A 12,154-nucleotide genomic window follows, 5' to 3' on the forward strand; every position below is an offset into this window, starting at 1 on the left:
ACAATAATAATTTATAATTTATCAAGGGGTCACGGGTGTGGGTGGTGGGTGGGGGAATAGAGCATCTGATATCAAGGACTCAAATAGAAAGTCAATGTTTGGAAAATGATGATGGCAGCATATGTACAAATATGCTTGATACAATTGATGTATGGATTGTTAGAAGAGTATAAGAGTCCCCAATAAAATGATCTTTAAGAAAATAAAAGGAAACATGAGACTTAAAAAAAGGAAAAAAAGCATTCTGGCTCCTCTAGATGGGAGAGTAGCCCAGGTGGGATCGGACCTTACACTATCCGGGCACCAGGGAGCCATGGGAATTCATGTGTTCATAAGGGTCCCACCTGCTTGGTTTGACATGTTGAGGCTCCATGAGGTCTGCAGTTCACTGACAGGTGAGTGCTGCTTGGGCCTACACCCCGGCTCCCCCAAAGCCATTGAGTCTACTTGGTTCCTAGCAACACAATAGAACTAACTGCCCAACTAACAGTCCCTTGTCCTGGCAAACCTCCCAGGGATAACCTTTTCCTGTTAGGGGTCTTAACCCCCATGGATCCTGATGGGATGCACCAAGCAGCCTTCCGATCTGCCGCATGGGACTTCCAGACCAAGAGACCTTTCCAAAGAAACTCTACCCCCAACCCCACCCCTACAGACTCAGATTGGCCTTCGCTTTATGATCTCTTGTGAATCTGAGCAGCCTGCACAAGCAATTGCGGCCCAATGACCTCGTTAGCAAAGAGGGGGACGGGCTCTGAACTTAGAGAGAACCCGTGTGCCCTTTCCCTCCCAGCCCTGTGTTCCCTTTGTCGGCCGGTTTGTGTGTCTGGCACAGCCGCCCCTCGGTGGCACTTGCACAACGTCATTGGATGTTCCCTTTCTGCTCAGATAACCTGACCCAACCTTCCGACTGCCCTCTCCAGACTGGCTGCAGTCCACACTCGCTTCAAGTAACTCCACCCTGGAGGCTGAGGGCCAGCCCTTCGTCTCGTCCCTCGGGTCACCCCTCGGTACACGCGAGGTATGGCGCTGAGGTGAACCCTTGGCTGTATAACCACCGCGACTCGTGGTGAGAAGCTCCTGGGCCTTGGATCTTCTTCCTCATGTCTACGTAGGCAAATGGCCAACCCTAGTGCCAAGTGCACAGGGGCTGCCTCGGGAATGACCCGTGGAATGAGGGTGCTTCCCACAGAGCCCTACCCATCTCTACACCTGAGGTTCTGTCTCCACCCAAGGGGACCCCCCTGCTGCTGGTGAGGCCAGGGCCATGGTGGGGTTCTCGTGGCGTGAGCCCAGGGATGCATGAGGAGGAACCGAGGCACAGACTTCCGGCTTTCCTCTGTTTCCTAGACCCCCTTCCACACCCCAGGGGGCACCAGCCTCTGAGCCACCTCCTCTGAGATTTCTGGGCCTACACACCAGCTCCCCCAAAGCCATAGGCAAGGATGTCCCGGGGCCGTGGCAGCAGAGGCTCTTGGACCTTGGAGGGGAAACCTCAAGAAATGGCCATTGGTTCCTAGCTTCATGTCTGTGCCGGGTCATTAAACCCACATGGAAGATCCACTTCTCAGTCTGCCACCCAGACCCCAGCTCCGACACACTGTGAGACACAGAGGGGCGTAGAACACCAACAGCGTGCACATGCACGGGTCCCTGGGTGGCACCAACACTTTGTGCTTGAGTTCTAACCGGAAGGTTGGCGGTTCAAGCCCACTCCAAAGCACCCCGATTGAAAGTCCTGGTGATCTGTTTTCATAAAGCCAGGAAAACCATGACACACAGGGTTCCCCCTGAGTCTGAATCAATGGTAACTAGTGTGTGTGTGTGTGTGTGTGTGTTTGTTTGTGTACAGTGCTTGACTGTCTACAGGGCCTAGCACCACGGTTGCTCTCATTACCCATGACAGCCCTCTGTAAAAACACAGTTGCCACCATGTTAAAGGTGAGGAAACAGGAGAGGAGAGGCCAAAGGCTTGCCCAATACCACACAAACAGAGTTACTTAACTCTAGCCCAACTCAAGAACAGTTAGTTCTGATAATATGGACCTGCTCAATACTCACCTTCATGAAATGACCACTGAAGATAAGGGTGCTTCAGCAAAGTGTGGTGGAGAGTGCCGATGGTGCCCTGCTATAAGTCAGAACAGTGTCTGGGGTCCTTAATTGTATTCAAACAAGCAGCCTTCTAAGCAAGGAGTCAGCTAAGTCCACATGGAAGAAGCACACCAACTTGTGCGATCTAAAGACGGTAATTACAATATTCAAAAATGGCAAAGGGAACAGTATCAGAGCTAAAATTATGAACACCGGGTTTGTAGAAGGCTATGGTGGACAGTGGGAGCCCCAACCCCACTGTCTGGTCAGTGTGTCTGGTCAGATGGAGCCCCTGGCGGATTCCTTCCAGCCACAGGTAAGGGTTTCAAACAGCCTTACTATCGAACTCCATACTTACCAGTTGACCTCCCTGTAGAGCTGAACCTGAATTAGTTCTGGGTGCAAGTATCTCTTACTTGTTCCATGACAGACATTTCTTCCCTGGCTTTTTGAATAATGATGAGGGTCGTTTCTTTCTTACTCATTATTTGTATTTTTGTTTTTATATGATTTTTTATCCTTACTTTATTTCTATTAAAATTTTTTATTGTTACTGTTGGGTTTCCCAGTTTGTGATGCACAGAAGTGGATGCCTAGTGATGATAACCAATACAAGGCTTGATAGGAAGACAGGGTGGGACAGGGTAGGTGACAGGGAGGGAACGGGGACTCCAGGAATAAAAAATGAAGGTGGGTGGTGGGAGGGAGCACTAGAACTGATTGTGATTGTGCAACTCATTTTAAAGGTGATTTAACCATGGGGATGGGGTGGGGGGAATATTCTAAAATTAGGTGGTAATGATTGTCCAATTCTCCTTGATATGATTGAATGACTGAACCAGTGAATTATAGGATATGTAAATTATGTGCCAATAAAACTGTCTAAAAAAGAAAAGAGAAATGAAAAGTACTTTGAATCTACAGCAGGGAAAAAAACAACAACATTTGCCAATCTGATACATGAAGCTGTTGAACTCTGTCCCCAATTCTGAGTCTCCTCTTGCTTCATGTTCCCACATGCTTGTTCCTAAAATTACTGTGACAGTGAGGCTGTGTGTCCACTTGGCTGGGCCAGGACTCCCAATGGTTTGGCCATGGAGGCTTCCCTCATAATAGGAGCTGACGTAATGCAATCAGCTCCATGGGGGGATCTTCTGTGAGCAGCCACGCAGGGGTAGGAAAGTCAGGGTGGGTTAAAATCACTGCCCTGGGGTCCCTTCTGGCTCATAGCAAAGTGCAAGCCGGCAATCAGATTACAGACCTGATAACAATCGAAAGGAAGTTTCCTCAGGGGTGTGGTTTCCTCCTCTTTAAGCAAACGGGAGGAAGGCATTGTGCAATTGACTCCTCAGCCAGGTTGCCTGACAACCTTGGGAACTATCAGCAGCCCGCCATATTGCCAACCTTGGATTCACTCAACTCTGCAGCCACCTGTTGACCTTGGGTTCATTGCTCCCACCTCTCCCAGCCTGCAGTCTTCCCACTTCCCTGTTTGTCAGCCTCGGCAAGTCAGGAAAAGACTTTGGCTTAACATCTGTTCCGGGGGCTTGAACCGCTTCTACCACTGAGTGCGATCCTTTCTTGATAGAAAATTCTTTCTTGAAAGGTCTATAGAAGCGTCACTAGTTTTGCTTCTCTAGAGAACCCAGCCTAGTCTAGTTACCTCACCTTGCTTCTAAGTGCTGGCCTGAACCTTTGTCTACCTTCACTGGTCACCCCACCCCGAAGCCTCCTTCTACTAGACTGACAAGCAGGCCCTTATCTCCTCCACCTCACTCTTCACGTCGAGCCCTTTGCAGGTGCTGAGGGCAGTTTGGGAATGCGGTAATCGCTGATTGAATGGTGAATGGAAACTCCTCTGTGATCCACTCATCCTTCGCTGAGTTCTATGTGGACTCAAATGACTAGATTCAGGGTCAACCTGAACAGGTAAGCGCTCCAGAGTATCAGGTCTCAGGGGCCCCACTGTTCCAGTGGCTATATCGGATGCTGAGGACAGAACTACTCCCACTACAGGAATAACACCCAGCCCCCTGGAGTTTCTGGGATTGACTGCTATCTGTCATGTCTCTCATGGGCAATCAACAGACGCAGTCAGTTCCTAATCTCAAGCAATTCATCATGCGTATGAGAAGCTAAACTAACAAAAGAAGGATTTTCAGTTGAGATAGGACTGCTAGCAGGCTATCACATGGCCTGGCTGAAATGCAACCCTTTAGGGAAAGTGGAGTATAATGTGGAATGGAGACGCTGGTGAATGTTTTATAAAGAAGTGGCTGTGTTGTGAAGAGCAAATGTTTTGTTATCTAGATATTTACCAAACTAAAAACCATGGTTTTAAAAAAATGAAAAATAAAAGGAAGTGTTAGGAGACTTCAGTCAGTGGAATTAGAGACGTGATCTGGACTCCCCATGTACATTTGGGGGTGGGGATCTTCTAGTATGAAGCAATAGGACTGGCCCACGTCATTTAAACGGAGTTTACCCCCCTGCGGGGTGGTTGGGTTTGCACTGCCCCAGGCCACGAGTGCTCAGGGCGTTGGGGAGGAGCGTTTCAAATTACCCACAGTTCACCTGGCAGCGACTCCACCGTGTCTGAGTGTTGGACGCAGTGTTGCAGTGTTACTGGTAGGTTTCCCAGGGGACTAACCCCCCCCCAAAGCACATCACACGAGTCCCTGTTTCTCTTCAGCATATCAGGGCTCCAAAGGGTGGTGCCGGCTAGAAGAGGGGATCTGGCATTCTTCCCTGGGAGTTTGACCCAGATTTTGAAAGGTGGACTGAAATCAGGTAAATCGAAGGGAACGGAGCGGGAAGTGCATTCAGGCAGGGTGGGAGAAGAGTAGGGCCCTGGCACCTCCAAAATCCAAACCCAATACCCCGAAACCAAACCACACTGCCATCGAGTCAATTCTGACTCACAGCAACCTTACGGGGTTTCCCAAGAAGGCCCTGTCACAGCGTGTTGTTTTGTTTGTTTGTCTCCTGTCATTAAAATGCCTAGATGGAAATAAAGGACGCATGCGTCTGACAGCATGGCCGCCAACGGGGCAGCCTGTGCGAGGATTCAGCTGACAGGACCGAGCCGGTCCGGAAGACAGCTCCGTGGGAGGACCGCGGCGGTGTGTGACGTGGCCTCAGACTGTGCGAAGGACAAACAGAAAGCTCCTCTGCGCGACACACACCGGCCGTCAGCCAGCTGCTGCCTGTGTTGTGGGGACGCCACCGACCCGCCTCCACGCCCATTCTGTCGCTCAGTCGCTGAGGCACCTGGACAGTAGTTGAGCTTCTCTCCGCCGAGGGGATTATACATGTTCAGGTATCTGGTGCCCAAGGGACGTTCAGCTGGAGATGGGTTACACATGGGACTGCTAGCTACAAAGTCAGCAGTTCAAGCCCACCAGCTGCTCCTCGGGAGAAAGGCGAGGCTTTCCATCCCCACTAAGAGCAACAGTCTCTGAAACCCACAGGGGCAGTTCTACTCTGCCCAGCAAGGTCTCCATGAGCCGAATCAACTCGATGGCAATTGGTTTGGTTGGGTTCGGTTTGAAAGGGACATTCGACATAAACGAACTCCAGCCTTTGGCTCTGGTTGTAAACGGAGGGGCAACACCAGTCTCCCTTTGGCCTGTCAGACACAGGGAAGGGGTCCCGGGGTCCCTGGCTTCCAGTTCTCTGCATCGAACATCCAGGGAGGCAGAGCTCAGGTGTGCCTTCTGGATCGTGTTGAATGGGTCTCTATGGGCACGCCCCAGTTGTGGGTGACTCAGAGCTCTCCAGGGGGCCTCGCCTTCTTGACGACCGAGCTCGCTTCACCCAGACCCTGTCCCTCGTGCTCCCCCCATGCCTTCGGCCCCTTCCTGGGTCCTTTTCAAGCCTGGCCTTCAGGTGGATGCTGGGTCCTCCTCGGCCATTTTGCCTCCTCCATGGGTGAGTGGGCAGCAGAAGGACAGTAGCAAGCTTGTGAAAAGTTACTTTGGACTTGATTATCACCTCATCCTCATCCTTATCGCCCGTTAGTCAGATATGTGACCCGCGGAGGGTCACCGTCCTGCTGCTGCACTTAGAACGAGGGCTTTGGTTTCCTTTCTACCCTCGAGTTGCGCGCAGAAGGCTCAGCCATCGCCAGGCTCCCAGAGAGTGCAGGTGCGAAGAACACTGCTTCTCCGTGCTGTTGTGACTACTGGCTGCCTCACCTAAGGCTCCTTGAGAGCTACTCGTAGTCGCCCTGTGGGGATTTTAGATTCATTTGAGCTCCTAAGGACCTGGGCTTCCAAAGAAGGATTTCCTCACCGACGACCGGAGTCCCTTGAGGAGCTGGTTCGTGTGGCACCGTCTACCAGGGGCCTCTCTGTTCTGCCATCACTTGGGGGCGCATCTGACTGACCCCTCAAGATGCTGTGGAATTGGCCCCGCCTTTCCTCAACAACAACCCCCGAAGTACACTTTAATGTCAAAGGTCGTCATACGTGATTGTATTAGTCTAGGTACTTTGGAGAAACAAATCCACAGCAACTCATGTATAAGAGAGTTTTGTGTAAAGAAAAGGTGCATCACGAAAACATCCCAACCCAATGCTGCCCAAGCCCACAAGTCCAACATTAACCCATTAACCCAACACCAGTCCACAAAGTCCTCCACCTCACAAAACAGAGGCAATGATGCCGACTGCAGGAGGAAAGCTGAGTCAGTGAACAAATAAGCATCTCAGCACTAGCAGGGGTCTCCACACGGCTGCTCCAGCACCCAGGGCTGCATCGGGATAGGTCCATGTGGCTTCTCCTTGGGGATGTCTTGTAGGAAGTCAATCTTGCAAGCTGAAGCAGGGAACTGCTAAGGCAGCTGCACCCTGGTGCGGCCATCACAAAGCAAGAGACCCGAGAACTAGAAAGGCGAGGCTCACCACCCATTTATCCCTCCGCCTTTCAATTAGCCCCACATGTGATTATCGGCCAGGCTGGCACAATTAACTAACTCAGTGATCAAAACACACCCTGGCTCAGAGACGCCCCAAGAAAACGTCTAGATCTGATAGAGGAATTTAACAACGCTGCCGGACACAAGGGCAGGAGACAACATACAGTAGGGTTTCTATGCACCAGCAAAGAGAAGTCTGAAGGAGAAATTGGGGAAATGATTCCACTTACAATAGCATCAAACAAAATCAAATACCTAGGATATGCAACATTTGTACAATGGAAATTACAAAACGTCGCTCAGAGTTAAGAAGACTTACATAAATGGGAAAAGGTCCTGTATTCATGGATTGGAAGGCTTCATACTACCCAACGTGGCTTATAGAGTCAATGAAATCTCAATTCCAGTACCTTCTTTATAGAAATGGGAAAAAACAATTCTGTAAATGGAGTGGCAAGAGGCACCAAGTACCCAAAATGATGTTGAAAGAGAAGGTCAACGTAGGCAGACCAACACTTGCTGAGTTTCCCAGAGATCCTTCAGCCACAGTAAACAAAACAGCCTACGGAACAGAACTGAGAGTCCAAAAATAACCCTACACATCTGTGGTCTTTGACAAGTCCACTCAATGAGAGAAAGAGCCTCTTCAGTAAATGGTGCTGGGAAAATTGGATTTCCACAAGTAGAAAAATGAAACAGGATCTATCCTTCAGACCACACACACTGAAAAAAAAAAAATCTCAGGGGATTAAGGGCCTCGATGTGAAAACTAAAACTGTGAAATTCTTGGGGGAAACACAGGGGCGAGCCTGGCGAGCCTGGTTTTCCTTTCAACAATGGATTCTCTCATACAATAGCAAACGCACAGTGAATGATTGATGAATGAATGGGACCTGCAGAAATGTGGAGATGACATTGGTGCTCTCTAACTTCGTGAGAGGGGGGAATCACCATCCGTGCCAGCCAAAGTCGATTTCTGTGCGGTGACATTTAAACATGCTCTTCTCTTGCCAACCTTTCTACCCATTCTGACAGCACCCAGCACTCCCATGGCTCTCCACTCTGCTGGGTTTGATGCTTCACTGCAGGGGCCACTCAGAACCCACAGAGAATACTCACAGTTATGATTCTAACAAAGGAATTATCGCCACCATTCGGGATCAGGATCGACAGGCTATCACGCTAGATCACGACAGGAAGCGCATGTGCAAAGCACCCTTTCTTCTGTGCAGGACCACTCTCTCTGAGCCTCTCTGCCCTCTCAGGGCAGGCTTCCTCTCTTGCTCCTTGGCTCTGTGTCCTGCTCTGCCTGGCCTTGATCCTACTTGGACAAATGCTCTGGAGGGCCACCAGTAAGTGAGGCAACTACTCCTGTTCCAGTTAATTGGCCTAATAATGTGTTCAGTGATCTGTTTTATCTCCTAGTTCCTGAAGTCATCTAAGGCACAATTGTTCTCGAACCTCCAGAGCAATAGAGAAAGAGCCAAAGAAACGAGGGATGAAATGTGGGACTAATCACCCCCACGAACAATTGCCTCGTTTGTCATGAAACTGGAACTAAATGGTGCCCAACTACCATGAGTGAATGTTTTGACCGGAGATTTTATAAAAGCATCCTAATCCAAAGGGAAAAACTGCAGAACGAGTATTTCAAATTCCCATGGAATGTAGACCTCCTGGAGCTCTAGAGGTTAGATGAAGCCTGAAACTATTGCCCCAGGGTCACCTTTAACCCCTTCTTCAAACCAAACAGTAGTCAAGCTTAACCAGTAAAGATTGTCTACCTTGAGCATTGTGCGTTTCTAAGAACTACCGCTATGGGATTGAATGGACCAGAGTTTAGACAGGGACCTTCGGGGGCAGGGAGTTTTTGTTAGCGGGGAGGGAAAAACCCCAGGAGAGAGGATGAGAATGGTTTCAGAGCCCCAGCCTGACACCTGCTGCCCTCCTTCCTGCCTCCCTTCATCCCCAGTTCAGAGGATCCCAAACTCCACCCCCAGAAGTAGAAACTAAGAGGGTCCTATTGGGTCAGGGAAAGCATTCTGGAGCCCTTGCTTCCGGCAGTAAATACTTCTCCTCTTAACCAAACTTCAGCATTGGCAGGGAGTGCTTCTCTTCATTAGCTGGCGCCCTGCCCAGCCGGGTCCAGTGCCAGGGTGTGGTTGGCATGAAATTAAGTTCTGTAATGTATTAGTAGCAGAGCTGCACTTAATAAAAGCTTCCTCAGAACACACATGGTGGAGAAGAACAGAGGCAAGTTAGCACTGAGTAGCCAAACAGAAGCCGGGCAAGGAGTGAGGGTGCAGGGTGGATGTTTCTCTTAGGGCTTCAGGTCCTGAGGATGGTGAGGAATCGTGGCTAAGACAGAGCATTCACTTGGTTCAGTCCACACACGTTTATTGATGTTGTTCTCCGCACGGCAGTTACACAGGGGAGCAACAGAGGTGCGCGAATATAAGGCTTCCCTCAAAATTATCCCTCAAAGAAAGTAGTCAGATTGGAATCTTTAGGCTTCTCCCTTCCTTCCCTCTTCTTTCCTTTATTCCTTCCGTCCTTCTTCCTTCTCTTTCACAGTTTCCCTCTCGTTCCTTTTTAATATATTAACACTCTCGGGGGAGGCCCCTCACCCTGAAATGACCTCAACCAAGGCTCCTAAAACCAAACCCACTGCCATCGAGAGATCCCCACTCACAGAGCCCCTATGGGAGAGAGCCGGCCTGCTTTTGTGCATTCTTGAGACCCTAGCTCTTTCAAAGAGTAGAAAGCCTCATCTTTCTCCACCAGAGAGCCTGGTGGTTTTGAACTGTTGAACTTACAATTAGCCATCCAATGCATAACCCACTACTCTACCAGGGTTCCTCCAATCAGTACTGTGATAGTTAGGTTTATTTGTGCCAACCTGGCCAATAGAAACATGTGGGCAGAGATTAATCAGGTCGTGGTTTGATTGGAGGGCAAAGAGATAAATGGCTCTGCAAGGCCCATCCCCCTTTCTCTTGCGCTCTGGTGATCGGACCAGCATGCTGCTGCTTTAGCTAGTTCTCTGCCTCAACCTGTGTGCTACACCACCTGTGGGCCAAGTCAAGCCGTGGATCTTGTAGCTAGAGCTTGAGGCTCCTTCGAGACCTGCTTCACTATGCTGCTGGTAAGTACATTGCTTCAGCTCGAGGGTGATGAATCCTGTCGCCTTGCATTGCTTGAGTTCGATATCCCATCAGGCCTGCTTGCTAAACTCCAGTTCTGCTGACTGTTGCTGACCCACCCTGCTGTCTGTGGCCTGTGGGCAGACTCTGCCTGTTTGCCTGAAGGAAGAGTCAGCTCTTCCCTTGACCTGGACCGAGCCCCCTCTGTGAGTTGGATAACTCTCAGTATATTTACTATTCCAAGAAAGTGAGTTAAATTGAGCTCTCTGTATTGCTGTGTGGACTAATTGGCTGTTATATTCCTTCTCGATGTATAAACCTATCCATATATATGTATGTATGTATGTATAGATATAATCCTAAGTGTCCTGGTTTTGTTTCTGTAGAGAACCCTGCCTAACACAGTCCCTCACCTCTTTTTTCTTCAAGAGAAAATTAGAAATCAGTCCACATCTTCAGGAGCTCACTCAAACCAAAAATAACCAACAGAGAAGGAGTCACAAAGCGACAACCACTAGTCAGTCCTGAGTGGGTGCTGGCCAGGCAAACACGAAGAGAGAGAAAGTCTGTTGCCCCTCTGGTGGGGGAAGCCAAGCACTCAGCCAGCCCAGCCACTCTGGGCATCGCAGGGGACACAGAGAAGACAGGACCTCTACCTGGGAGCCCATGTTCCACTAAAAAGCTCAACCCCCTGCGGGGAGTCAATGCTGACTCACAGCAACCCTATAGGACGTGGTAGACCTGCCACTGGGGGTACCTGAGACAGTACCTCTTTACGGGAGTGGGAAACCTCGTTTTTCTCCAAGGAGAGGGGCTGGATTGGGACTGCTGACCTTCCAGTTGTCAGCAGGAGGCTGAATGCACACAGTGGACAGATAGAGTATGAGGAAGGGGTTCTGATGATCTGGTCATGGTATTGGGACAAGTTCCAAACCCTGGTCCATCTCCAGCCTCACCTCCTGTCCCCAAACTTCCTTCACCACTCCAGGCGGCTTCCTGCTGGGCGTTCCGGCCTGCTCTTCCCCGATGCTGGAATCGTGGTCCTGTCTTTTGAGCCCGACAAGGGTCTCACCTGAACGACTTCCTCACGCCCAGAAGAACCCACTGCCCCAGTTCTGCACACCCCCTCCCAGCGTTCACCAGGCCCAGGAGACAGCCTGTCTTCCTCCAGGCTGCGAGCTCCTTACAGACTTCACGGGGTTTCCTCTCGCCTTTAAGTAGATGCTCAACAACCATGAGCGTGTCTGTGAGTGGGTGGCTCAGACATCTCGGAATATCACGTAGCTGCAGGTGTAAGCAAACCCCAAACCAGACTCACTGCCATTCCGTTGATTCCGGCTCACGGTGACCCTATAGGACAGGCTTTCAGAGGCCATGACTTTCTGCAGGAGCAGACAGCCTCACCTTTCTCCTGCGGAGCAGCTGGTGGGTTTGAACTGCCGACCTTGAGGATAGCAGCCCAATGACTACATCACTGACAAGGCATCCCTGGGGGAGCTGCCATTGATCGAGCAGGTGTTTGGTATAAAATATCTTATCTACCTATGGGTGTGGAAATGACCTACGTGGCCATCAAGAGAAGGGTGGAATGGTTTTCGACTGTGGTCTATCTGTCCATGTGGTGGGTCAGACGCAGCGCCAGTGGAAATGCAGTCCTGACACAGGCTGCAGCATGCAGGGAACATGTATGTCGTGGAGTGAAGTCAGCCAGCCACAGTAGGACAAATGTTGCCTCCTCTAGAGACCAAAGTGGTTACTAGGGGTGTGGGGGGGGGGAGAGAAAAGGAGAGCCGTTGTTTAGAAAGCACTGAGTTGGACGTCAACTTGGCAGTGGATTCTGGTGGCCATTACACAACACACGTGGTGGGTGAGTGCCACTAAATTGTGCCCACGACGAGCATGGAACTGGTAACCATGGTGTTTGTACACGCATATCCACTTATAAAATCCAAAAGTCCCTGGTAAGGGAAGTATAATTTGTGGGGAAATCTCATTACCTT

Source organism: Echinops telfairi, unplaced genomic scaffold, assembly GCF_000313985.2.
Source record: "Echinops telfairi isolate 266 unplaced genomic scaffold, ASM31398v2 ScPeMD7_7467;HRSCAF=8505_1, whole genome shotgun sequence".
In the NCBI taxonomy this organism is placed as follows: domain Eukaryota; kingdom Metazoa; phylum Chordata; class Mammalia; order Afrosoricida; family Tenrecidae; genus Echinops; species Echinops telfairi.